The following is an 11,073-nucleotide window of genomic DNA, read 5'->3' as shown; positions in this document are numbered from 1 at the left end:
CCAAATATTTGGTTGACTAGGTATTAGGATCGTTTCCCCATATATATATGGTATCTAACTTATATGTGTTGCACATGTCCATAGGATCGGTTCCCCTTTCTGCTATAAACCTTGCTGCACCCCAGACAAGGATCGGTTCCCCTTGATGTACTACACCCCTTACAAGGACCGGTTCTCTTTCCTTTACTAGGACCGGTTCCCTTTCCATTACAAGGATCGGTTCCCTTTCCCTTACTAGGATCGGTTCCCTTCGCGGTTATGTTTTCAATATGCATGACTTGAAAGATATGTTAGGGAATGAAACAGTTCAAGTCAAATATCACTAACCTCAAGTGGAAGGATGATTGTTGTCATTGTATCTCCTTGCTTCTTCACATCTTCAAGACTTCACAATACTTGTAATGTCACGTATCCTAATACTTTCAATCTAGGATATACGAAGTTTAACTCTAGTACATAATCAAGTGACTCTTAACATGGGTTTTGATTCACTAAAATATGACAACCAAACTTGACATACCAAAGCTTGGTGGGTATAACCGAGCAATGCTCTAACAAAGACGAAGAACTACTCAAAGGAACTTGTGGAACTTCATCAACAAAAGGTATGTGGAGACTTGAACTTATCTATCACTCAAAAGTCTATATATTCTATCTCCTATTTGAGACAAAAGTCGTATTGCTATATAGACTTCAATTATACACATTTGCTATTTCAAGCTGAGTTTAAGTCACTTATCTATTTCTCGAAATATGTGTTGGTAAGATTTCTCTTTAACTAAGTTTCTTTACTCTTGACGAAAGTCATATTGATTATTTCAATAACTTGAAAATCCCTTTGATGCTAATAGTTTGTGGATATTGTCATCATCTAAGAAAGTTTCAATGATTGAAATGAGAGTTTAGAACAAGTAACCATGTTTGGATATAAACATAGTGTGTATTCACATTTATGTAAAATCCAAAACCGGGAACCTAAGTATGCGTACCCGTACACGTACTGGTTGGTTGTTGGAAGTCCGGAATCTAGGTATGCGAACGCATACGCGTACTGGCGGAAGTTTGGGTTCCGTAAATTTCTGCTGGAGTTTGGAAGTGTGAATTGGTACCCGTGCGCGTACTGGCGTAACCACACTCGGTCCGACTACTTAGGTATGTGTACCTGTTTGCATAATTAAGTAGGTTACTTTCTAAAATCAGTTTGTTCATGAATTAAAACATTTACATAATAAGGAATGCAATCTTTTGCAAACCGTGGATATGATGTTCATGAATTGATTCGAGTGAATCAATATCGATTTTGCTTCAATTGTGTCTTGTATACTTCTATGAGATCTAAGCAATTGAACAACTCTCTAACTAGTTTCATTTGAGTCATTTGAACTAGTTATTGGTGAAGATGAATAAGGTTGATATGAAAGTGCTCATATGACTAACCATTAGTTAACTATTGTTGAACCTATTAAGTGTACACGTTTAGGTATGGTTACTCAAACCTAAATGAAGATACATTTCATCTGTGTATAACAAGCTAAGTTCGATCTAACGGTTGAAAGATATTAGCTTGAATCTAATCAGGTTTTCATATAACGGTAAATATTGAATGCTTTGTTACCAAAGTGACTTAGATTGCAAACCCTGATTTGAAATTTATATAAAGGACAACTATAGCAACTGGGAAACCTAATCCCCCACACCTCCTGTGTGATACTAGTTGCATAAGCTAGAGTCGATTCTCCTTTAACCTAAGGTTTTTCACGAAACCCTGTAGGTTAACGACTTAAAGACTTCATTGGGATTGTGAAGCCAGACCCAACTATTTTCTCTGTAGTTGCGTGTTCTGATCTTGCTGTTTTCTATCGTGATTGAGTACTATCTTTTTTAAGATTTGCTCGAGATTTTATCTCCGATAGGAAAGATTGAAAAGTAGTCACAAACACCTTCGCCTCATCGTTTGTGATTCAACAATATCTTGTTTCGTTAGTCGATTAAGATTATTATGATGTGATAGATAATACTAGGATGTTCTTCAGGAATATAAGTCTGGTTTATCAATTGGTACCTTGATTTATCAAAAGACGGAACAAAACTCGTAGGTATTTCTGTGGGAGACAGATTTATCTATTCAATAGACTTTTCTATGTGATACAGATTTGTTTATTTAGTCTTCGACTTTGGGTCCTTGCAACTCTTAGTTGTGGGTGAGATCAGCTAAGGGAATCAAGTGTGCAGAATTCGGCGTGATTCTTGAGGCGTAAGGAACGCAGCTGTACCTTGATTAGTGTGAGATTGATTAGGACTCAATGACATTCTAGTATGAAGTTAACTTGGACTAGGCTAGTGTATGTAGAGTCTTAATACAATGTGGTGTTCAAATATGGACTAGGTCCACGGGTTTTTCTGCATTTGTAGTTTCCTCGTTAACAAAACTTCTGGTGTCTATGTTATTTCTTTTTCTCATTATATTTTGTTATATAATCAAAATATCACAGGTTGTGCATTGAATCGATCAATTGGTAAATCTAACATTTGGTTGTTGATTGATCCCTGAACATTGGTCTTTGGTACCGTTCAAGTTATTTCTCATATATTCAATCTGGATCACAAATTACTATTTGTTTGATGACGGATTGAATTGAGAAATTGATATATAACACTTTGATATACTTTTTCTTGAATGTCTAGTTGATTCTCTTGAAAGTATATTGGAGTTAGTCCATACAGATTGCTAAGAGAAATATTGGGTGAAGTTGTTAGACCCCCGCCTTTTCAATTAGTATCAGAGCAGGCAAACACGTTAAAGACCTCATAAGTTTGTGTTTGTAGCAATCTGACTCTATGGATAGTAAAATCTCATTAAACGCTTCACAGTGATGCAACTCAGATTTTAGATAATGTTCTGAAGAACTGATTATTCTCCAGAAGAAGTTGGATGAACAATTCAGGATCAATTATGATCTTATTGCAGAAATTGCAATGCTTAAGGATTTGAAGCCTGTCAAAGTTCTTTCAATGGATTTGAATAGCTCACTTAATTCTTATCTGAAGAATTGTCGCGGGTCAGGGGATATGCGAAGTTTAGGCTTTGAGAAACCTGATGCGACTTAGAATTACTCAGATGAGTTTAAAGATGTTGGTTCATGTATGTTCTGTGATTCTCATAATCATTTTCAACATACATGTACATCCTTCAAGAAAATTTTAAAGGTTGCAAGTAATCTTCATAAGAAAGATGAACAACTGTTTACCTCTCTAAAAGGATGTAAAAATCTAACAAGAAACCCCAAACGGGATAGTAGTGTTAGTACATGGTTCCTTGATAGTGGATGTAACCGACTTATGACGAGAGTATTTCATGGTTTGTGAATTCAAATGACTTTGAATGATGTTCCGTGACATTTGGAGATGGGAGTTGTTGCTACATAAGAAAAAAGGGGACGATCAAACTTCTCGGCGTTCCTGAAATCCATGATGTTGTATACGTTAAAGGTATGACTGCAAACCTTCTTTCTGTTAGTCAAATTTGTGACAAAGGCCATAAAGTTGTCTTCAATGCGAATGGATGTGACATTTCAGACAAAACTGGAAAAGTAATTTTTCAGGGTACTCGTGATAAAAATATTTGTTATCTCCTTGATACTCAGTTTAGTAATTGTTACAATTTGACTAAGGTGGAATCTGCACATCTTTTGCATGAGCGTTTTGGTCACATCAATTATCACCTTATAACTAAGATCATTAACAGAAAACTTGTTAGAGGCGTTCCCGAAATCAATGCAAATATTGATGGTGTTTGTGGTGCCTGTCAAAAGGGTAAACAAACGAAAGTTCACCATAAATCATCTTGAGATATTCTCACTAAAGCTCCACTTGATTTAATTCATATGGATCTCTTCGGTCCTATTCAACAACCTACGATTGCTGGAAAGAAGTATGCTTTAGTTATGGTAGATGATTACACCAGATTCACTTGGGTGACATTTTTAGATCATAATAATGAAACTCTTGATGAATTCAAGATTATTGTTAATAGAATCCAGAATGAACAGGGTCGCAAACTAAAGAAAATTAGAAGCTACCGTGGAACTGAATTCAAAGACACCAAAGTGTTTGAATTTTGTGACAAACTGGGAATTGTTCAACAATACTCACCACCCATTACTCCTCAAGCCAATGAAGTTGCAAAAAGAAAGAACAGGAACATTCAGGAAATGGCCAGGGTAATGCTCCATAACAAAAACTTACCTTTAAGGTTTTGGGGAGAAGTTGTCTTCACAGCATATTATTTGATAAACTGTGTCTATCTATGGTCAAAAACCCTAAAAACTCCATATGAGTTGGGGTACGGTATAAAATCCAACTTACATTATCTCAGAGTGTTCGGAAGTAAGTGCTACATTCTAAAAGATCGAGAACAGAAAGGAAATTTGATACTAAAAGCGATGAAGGTATTTTTCTTGGCTATGCATCTGAAAGTCGTGGTTTTCGAGTATTTAATCTCAGGACCCAAGTTATGATGGAATCAGCAAATGTTATTACTGATGATTTGAGCAATTTTCGTTATGATAACTCACCTGCTGAATTGCCTCCTACGGAGACAATTGAGAAAGTCATAGAAATACCTGAATCAGTAGAAGTTGTTCCAACTGTTACTGATCCTGAAGTTTCTATTGACGAGGAGAAAAGTCCTAGTCAGGAAATTCCTGTTGAACAAGAACTTGCTCCTCCTCGACATATGTGGGTTCAAAGGAATCATGATACTAATAATATTATTGGGAGGAAAGATTCTACCTTTAAGACAAGAGGACAACTTCAAAATATTGGCAATTTTGGTTGTTATCTATCTCATGTAGAACCAAAAACTATTGACGAGTCTCTTAGTGATCCCTCTTGGGTGAATGCTATGCATGCAGAGTTAAATCAATTTTAAAGACAAGATGTATGGGAGCTCGTACCTTGACCCCCAGTGTCAATATTGTTAGTACAAAATGGATATTCAAGAACAAGTCTGATGAATTTGGCACCATTGTTAGAAACAAAGCCAGACTTGTGGCTCAGGGATATTCAGAGATTGAAGTTATCGACTTTGAAGAAACCTTTGCTCTTGTGGCACGCCTTGAGTCCATTCGCCTTTTATTAGTTCATGCTTGTTTTCTGAAGGTTAAGCTGTTTCAAATGGACATAAAATATGTGTTCCTAAACGGAAATTTAAAGGAAGAGTTCTATGTTGCTTAACCTAAGGCTTTTGAAAATTCTGATTTCCCAGATCATGTCTTTAAGCTCAAAAAGGCATTATATGAGTTAAAACAAGCACCTCATGCCTGTTTCGAAAAAATAACCACATCTCTTCTTAAGAAAGGTTTTTCGAGAGGTGGAGCTGACAAAACTTTTTTTACCAAATAGAGTGGGAAAGATGTAGTCATTGCTCAAGTATATATAGATGATATCATCTACGGTTCAACTTATGAGAAACTTGCAAAAGGTTTTCAAGTCTCTCTTGGAAAGGAATTCGAAATGAGCAATGTTGGTGAATTAAAATTATTTTTGAGTTTACAAATTCAATTAGACAAGGATGGAATTTACTTATCTCAAGAAAAATAAGCTAGGGATCTTGTTACGAGGTTCGGTCTTGATAAGTCAACTCCAAAACTGACTCTTATGCCCACTACTGGTAAACTACGTCGATATGAAAAAGGTGTAAATGTAGATCAAAAACTTTATCGGTCTATCATTGGAAGTCTTTTATATCTCACAACTACTAGACCTGATATTGCTTTTAGTGTTGGTTGTTGTGCCAGGTTTCAGGACAATCCAAAGGAATCTCATCTTGCATCTGCAAAAAGGATCATACAATACATTAATCACACTATCAGTTATGGTATATCCTATACTTTTGATACTAACACTGACTTTGCTGCTTATTCTGATGCAGATTGGGCAGGGTGTGTAGAAGACAGAAAGAGTACCTCAGGAGGATTTTACTATGTTGGGTTGAATATTGTGGCATGGCATAGCAAGAAAAAAAAACTCACAATCCCTGTCTACATGCGAAGCAGAATATATTGCTACAGGTTCATGTTGTACTCAACTTATATGGATGAAACAAATTCTTGCTGATTATGGAATTGACATTGGCGTAATGAAGATCTTTTGTGATAACTCAAGTGTGATTCGCATCACTGAGAATCCTGTTGAGCACTTAAGAACTAAGCACATTGACATAGGGTATCATTTTATTATAGATCTCTATGAAAATGGTATCATCAATATGGATTTTGTGCCTTCCGAACAACAACAGGCTGACATTCTCACCAAACCATTAGACACTGCCACGTTTCAACATTACGGCAGTCTATTGGTGTTGTTTTAGTTCATTAGCGTTCTAAACTTTTTCCCCTGGACTCATTTGTATCTTTGGGGAAATCATAGTTTAGAAAGACAGTGTAGTGTTGTTTTGATCCCGCATTTGTTTCTTTGTAGAAAACAGTTCTGCTAGGTATCAAAGTATTCTTTTAAATCCTTATTTTCTTGTAAAAGCAAGGTCGCTCTTGTTGTTCCTTTTGGAATGACATTTTATGGGGGACAGTTCTTAATTGAACTTGTGCTTATTTTCCAAATCTTTGTGGGAAGTGCGGTTGTGGAATATTATAGGGTTATCTTGTATCTTTATAAACTCCTTGATGAACGCGTTTAATTTCATCTATGTGATTGCATCTAAACAAGTTGATATATGCTTCTCTTTTGGTCATGAAGTGTCTCTATGGAAATTTCATTAGGATCCCACTAATTTTCGTACATTTGCCAATTTTTATTGACAAAATGGGGGAGAATTAATGTGTAGTTCACACTACAAATACATATGGTTTTACGGATCATTATGTAAGGGGGAGTGTTTTTCATGTGAGATGAAGTATTGAATAAGGGGGAAAGATACATATCACCATAGTATTGTTGTCGAAGTTGTGATACAATAGAATTTTGATGCTGTGTAATAATACTATGACACTGTATAACAATGATTGACAGCTACTGTTTTCTCATTGTTATAGCTACGGATCTTCAACAACGATGATGCTGAGTTGAACACATTTTGAATCATTGGAGTACTTGGAAGTGACAAAGATTTAGAGTAATGTTGAAGAACCAAGGAGATCAAGCATTTGGATGAGAAGCTACAAAGTTTATTTATTTTGTATTCCATATGTATTGATAGTTTTGTCACTAAAATTAACAAAGGGGGAGATTGTTAGAGCATTGCTCGGTTGAACTCGCAAGCGTTGATATCTCAAGCTTGTTTGTCAAGTTTAGTTTCCAAAACTATAAGTCTTGATTTTTAGTCTACTTATAGCTAAGTCTAGGATTAGGATAGTGAGTGTAGTTGAGATTTAATTAGACTCCACGACGTTCATCAAATGAAGACGAAGAACTACTCAAGGGAACTTGTGGAACTTCATCAACAAAAGGTATGTGGAGACTTGAACTTATCTATCACTCAAAAGTATATCTATTCTATCTCTTATTTGAGACAAAAGTCGTATTGCTATATATACTTCAATTATATAAATTTGCTATTTCGATCTGAGTTTAACTCTCTTATCAATTTCTCGAAATATGTGTTGGTAAGCTTTCGATTTAACCAAGTTCATCTTTACTTTTGATGAAATACATATTGATTATTTCAATAACTTGAAAATCGCTTTGATGTTAACATGTATTGTCATCCTCTAAGAAAGTTTCAATGATTGAAATGAGAGTTTAGAACAAGTAACCATGTTTGGATATAAACATAGTGTGTATCCACATTTGTGTAAAATCCAAAACCGGGAACCTAAGTATGTGTACCCGTACGTGTACTGGTTGGTTGTTGAAGTCTGTAATCTAGGTATATACCCTTACGCGTACTGGCGGAAGATTGGGTTCCGTTAATTTCTGTTGGTGTTTGGAAGTGTGAATTGGTATGCGTACCCGTACGCGTACTGGCGTAACAAAACTCGGTCTGGCTACTTAGGTATGCGTACCCGTTTGCATACTTAAGTAGGTTACTTTCTAAAATCGGTTCGTTCATGAACTAAAACATTTGTAGAATAAGGAATGCAATCTTTTGCAAACCGTGGCTATGATGTTCATGAATTGATTCGAGCGAATCAAGGTCGATTTTGCTTCAATTATGTCATGTATACTTCTATGATATCTAAGCAATTGAACAACTCTATAACTAGTTTCATTTGAGTCATTTGAACTAGTTATGGTGAAGATGAATAAGGTTGATATGAAAGCGCTTATGTGGATAACCATTGATTAGTTATTGTTGAACCGACTAAGTGCACCCGTTTAGGTACGGTGAGTATTGAATGCTTTGTTACCAAGGTAACTTAGATTGCAAACCCTGATTTGAAATCTATATAAAGGAAAGCTTTAGGAACTGGGAAACCTAATCCCCACACCTCCTGTGTGATACTAGTTGCATAAGCTAGAGTCAATTCTCCTTTAACCTTAGGTTTTTCACGAAACCCTGTAGGTTAACGACTTAAAGACTTCATTGGGATTGTGAAGCCAGACCCAACTATTTTCTCTGTAGTTGCGTGTCCTGATCTTGCTTTTTTCTATCGTGATTGAGTATTATCTTCTTTAAGATATGCTCGAGATCTTATCTCCGATAGACAAGATTGAAAAGTAGTCACAAACACCTTTGTCTCATTGTTTGTGATTCCACAATATCTTGTTTCATTAATCAAATTAAGATTATTGTGAGGTGATTGATAATACTAGGTTGTTCTTCGAGAAGTCCGGTTTATCAATTGGTTCATGTTCACCTTGATTTATCAAAAGGCGGAAAAAAAACTCTTAGGTATTTCTGTGGGATCTATTCAATAGACTTTTTTTGTGTGATACAAATTTGTTTATCAAGTCTTCGACTTTGGGTCGTAGCAACTCTTAGTTGTGGGTGAGATCAGCTAAGGGAATCAAGTGCGCAAAATCCGGCATGGTTCTTGAGGCGTAAGGAACACAACTGAACCTTGATCAGTGTGAGATTGATTAAGGCTCAACTATATTCCAGTCTGAAGTTAACTTGGAGTAGGCTAGTGTTTGTAGCGGCTTACAGTGTGGTGTTCAAATATGGACTAGGTCTTAGGGTTTTTGTGCATTTGCGGTTTCCTCGTTAACAAAACTTCAGGAGTCTGTGTTATCTCTTTTCCGCATTATATTTTGTTATATAATTGAAATATCACAGGTTGTGTATTGAATCGATCAATTTGTAAATCCAACCTTTGGTTGTTGATTGAAATTGATTGATCCTTGAACATTGGTCTTTGGTACCTTTCAAGTTATTTCTCTTATATATTCAATCTAGATCGCAAATTACTATTTGTTTGACTGCGGATTGGATTGAGAAACTGAGATATAACTCTTTGATATACTTTTTCTTAAGATTGAGTCTGGCTGTCTAGCTGATTCTCTTGAAAGTATATTGGAGTTAGTACATAAAGATTGCTAAGCGAAATATTGGGTGAGGTTGTTAGACCCCCGCTTTTTCAAAATTGATTGACACTTGGATATTGGTTCTTGATACCGTCCAAGTTATTTCTTATATTCAATCCGGATCACAAATTCCTATTTTTTTGATTGCAGATTGAATTGATAAATTGAGATATAGCTCTTTGATATACTTTTCTTAAGATTGAGTCTGACTATCTAGTTGATTCTCTTGAAAGTATATTGGAGTTAGTCCATATAGATTGCTAAGAGAAATATTGGGTTTGGTTGTTAGACCCCCGCTTTTTCAATTGGTATAGAGCACGGAAACACGTTTAAGACCTTATAAGAATGTGTTTGTGGCAATCTGACTTGTGTGGATAGTTGTATATCTCAAACTCGCACGCATAGGAATGAGTCCTAAAAGTTTTAATTATGCCAAATGTTGCGGGCTTACCTCCAAGGATAACTCCTTTGCTGATTCTTCCGAATACCGAGGTAGGAATTTTTTGCTATCAGATTCTGAAAACATTTTCTCTGATGAGACATTTAGATCCATATCTAAAACTGAAATGGAACTCACCATAAATTAAAAGAATTATAGATGAGTCTATTGTTTTTCAATATGCTAAGATAAAATCTCTTGAAGAAAAAAATGATCAGCTTATTGATGAACTTGAGAAGTTTCTTGGTCGAGAACGGGAACTCTATAGCATCATTGAGTCATTCTCTAACAATATCGAAAAAATTGTTCAAGAAACTACTCTACAACGTGAAAAGATTAGTACTATTGAGGATATCATTAAAGAAGATTCAATTAGAGAAAAACATTTGATCGAGACTCATACATCAGATCTGGACAGCCTTCGTGATGAAAAAGAGAAATCGGTTACTTCCCTTCTTCTATCCCTAAAACAGTGCAAATCCTTGAAAGAGGAAAACCCTGTCTTAATGAGAAAATCTTCTGCGTCTATCACTAATTCTCAGATAGAATTACAATACATGAAGAAAAGTTCTCCTAAGGAAGTTTCTGCTAGGAAATGTTTACATAACCTGCAGTCTTCTAATAGGGCTATGAATTTAAAATAAGTTCAGTCAATGTTTCTCTTCCACGAACCTGTTCATTCCGTGGGAAAAATAATCACTATGTTCAACATTGTTTTCCTAGAAAGAAACAGATTTCTGATCTTCAAAATCTTCTTCTTTTTACAGTCGACAGAGTAAATTGTCTGACGACCTCTACAATGGATTTCATTCCTGCAGAAACCCAGAACTCTCATAAAAGGGATTTCAATGGTCTCTCTTCTCGAAATCTCTACAGGGTTCGTGTTTCTCCTCTTGGTGCAAACTCTTACACCACTAAAATACGCATTCCTAGTGGTTATGAGAATAAGTATGGTAGATCTAAGTCTAGATGGAGGAGATCTCTCCAATAATACTCTGGAACCAATCTCTAGAGGTCCTAGACTTATTCTCAGAAAATTCCCTCTAATGGATTTTCTAAAAAGGTTATGTCAAATTCTTCTGGAATTAGAAATAGCCAAAGGAAGACAAGAAATACTAGGTTCAAACTCTCAGATGGTATTCACAGTGCATCCC

This window comes from Papaver somniferum, chromosome 11 (genome assembly GCF_003573695.1).
Source record: "Papaver somniferum cultivar HN1 chromosome 11, ASM357369v1, whole genome shotgun sequence".
NCBI classification, from domain to species: Eukaryota; Viridiplantae; Streptophyta; class Magnoliopsida; order Ranunculales; family Papaveraceae; genus Papaver; species Papaver somniferum.
Note: the sequence above shows the minus strand (reverse complement) of the source record.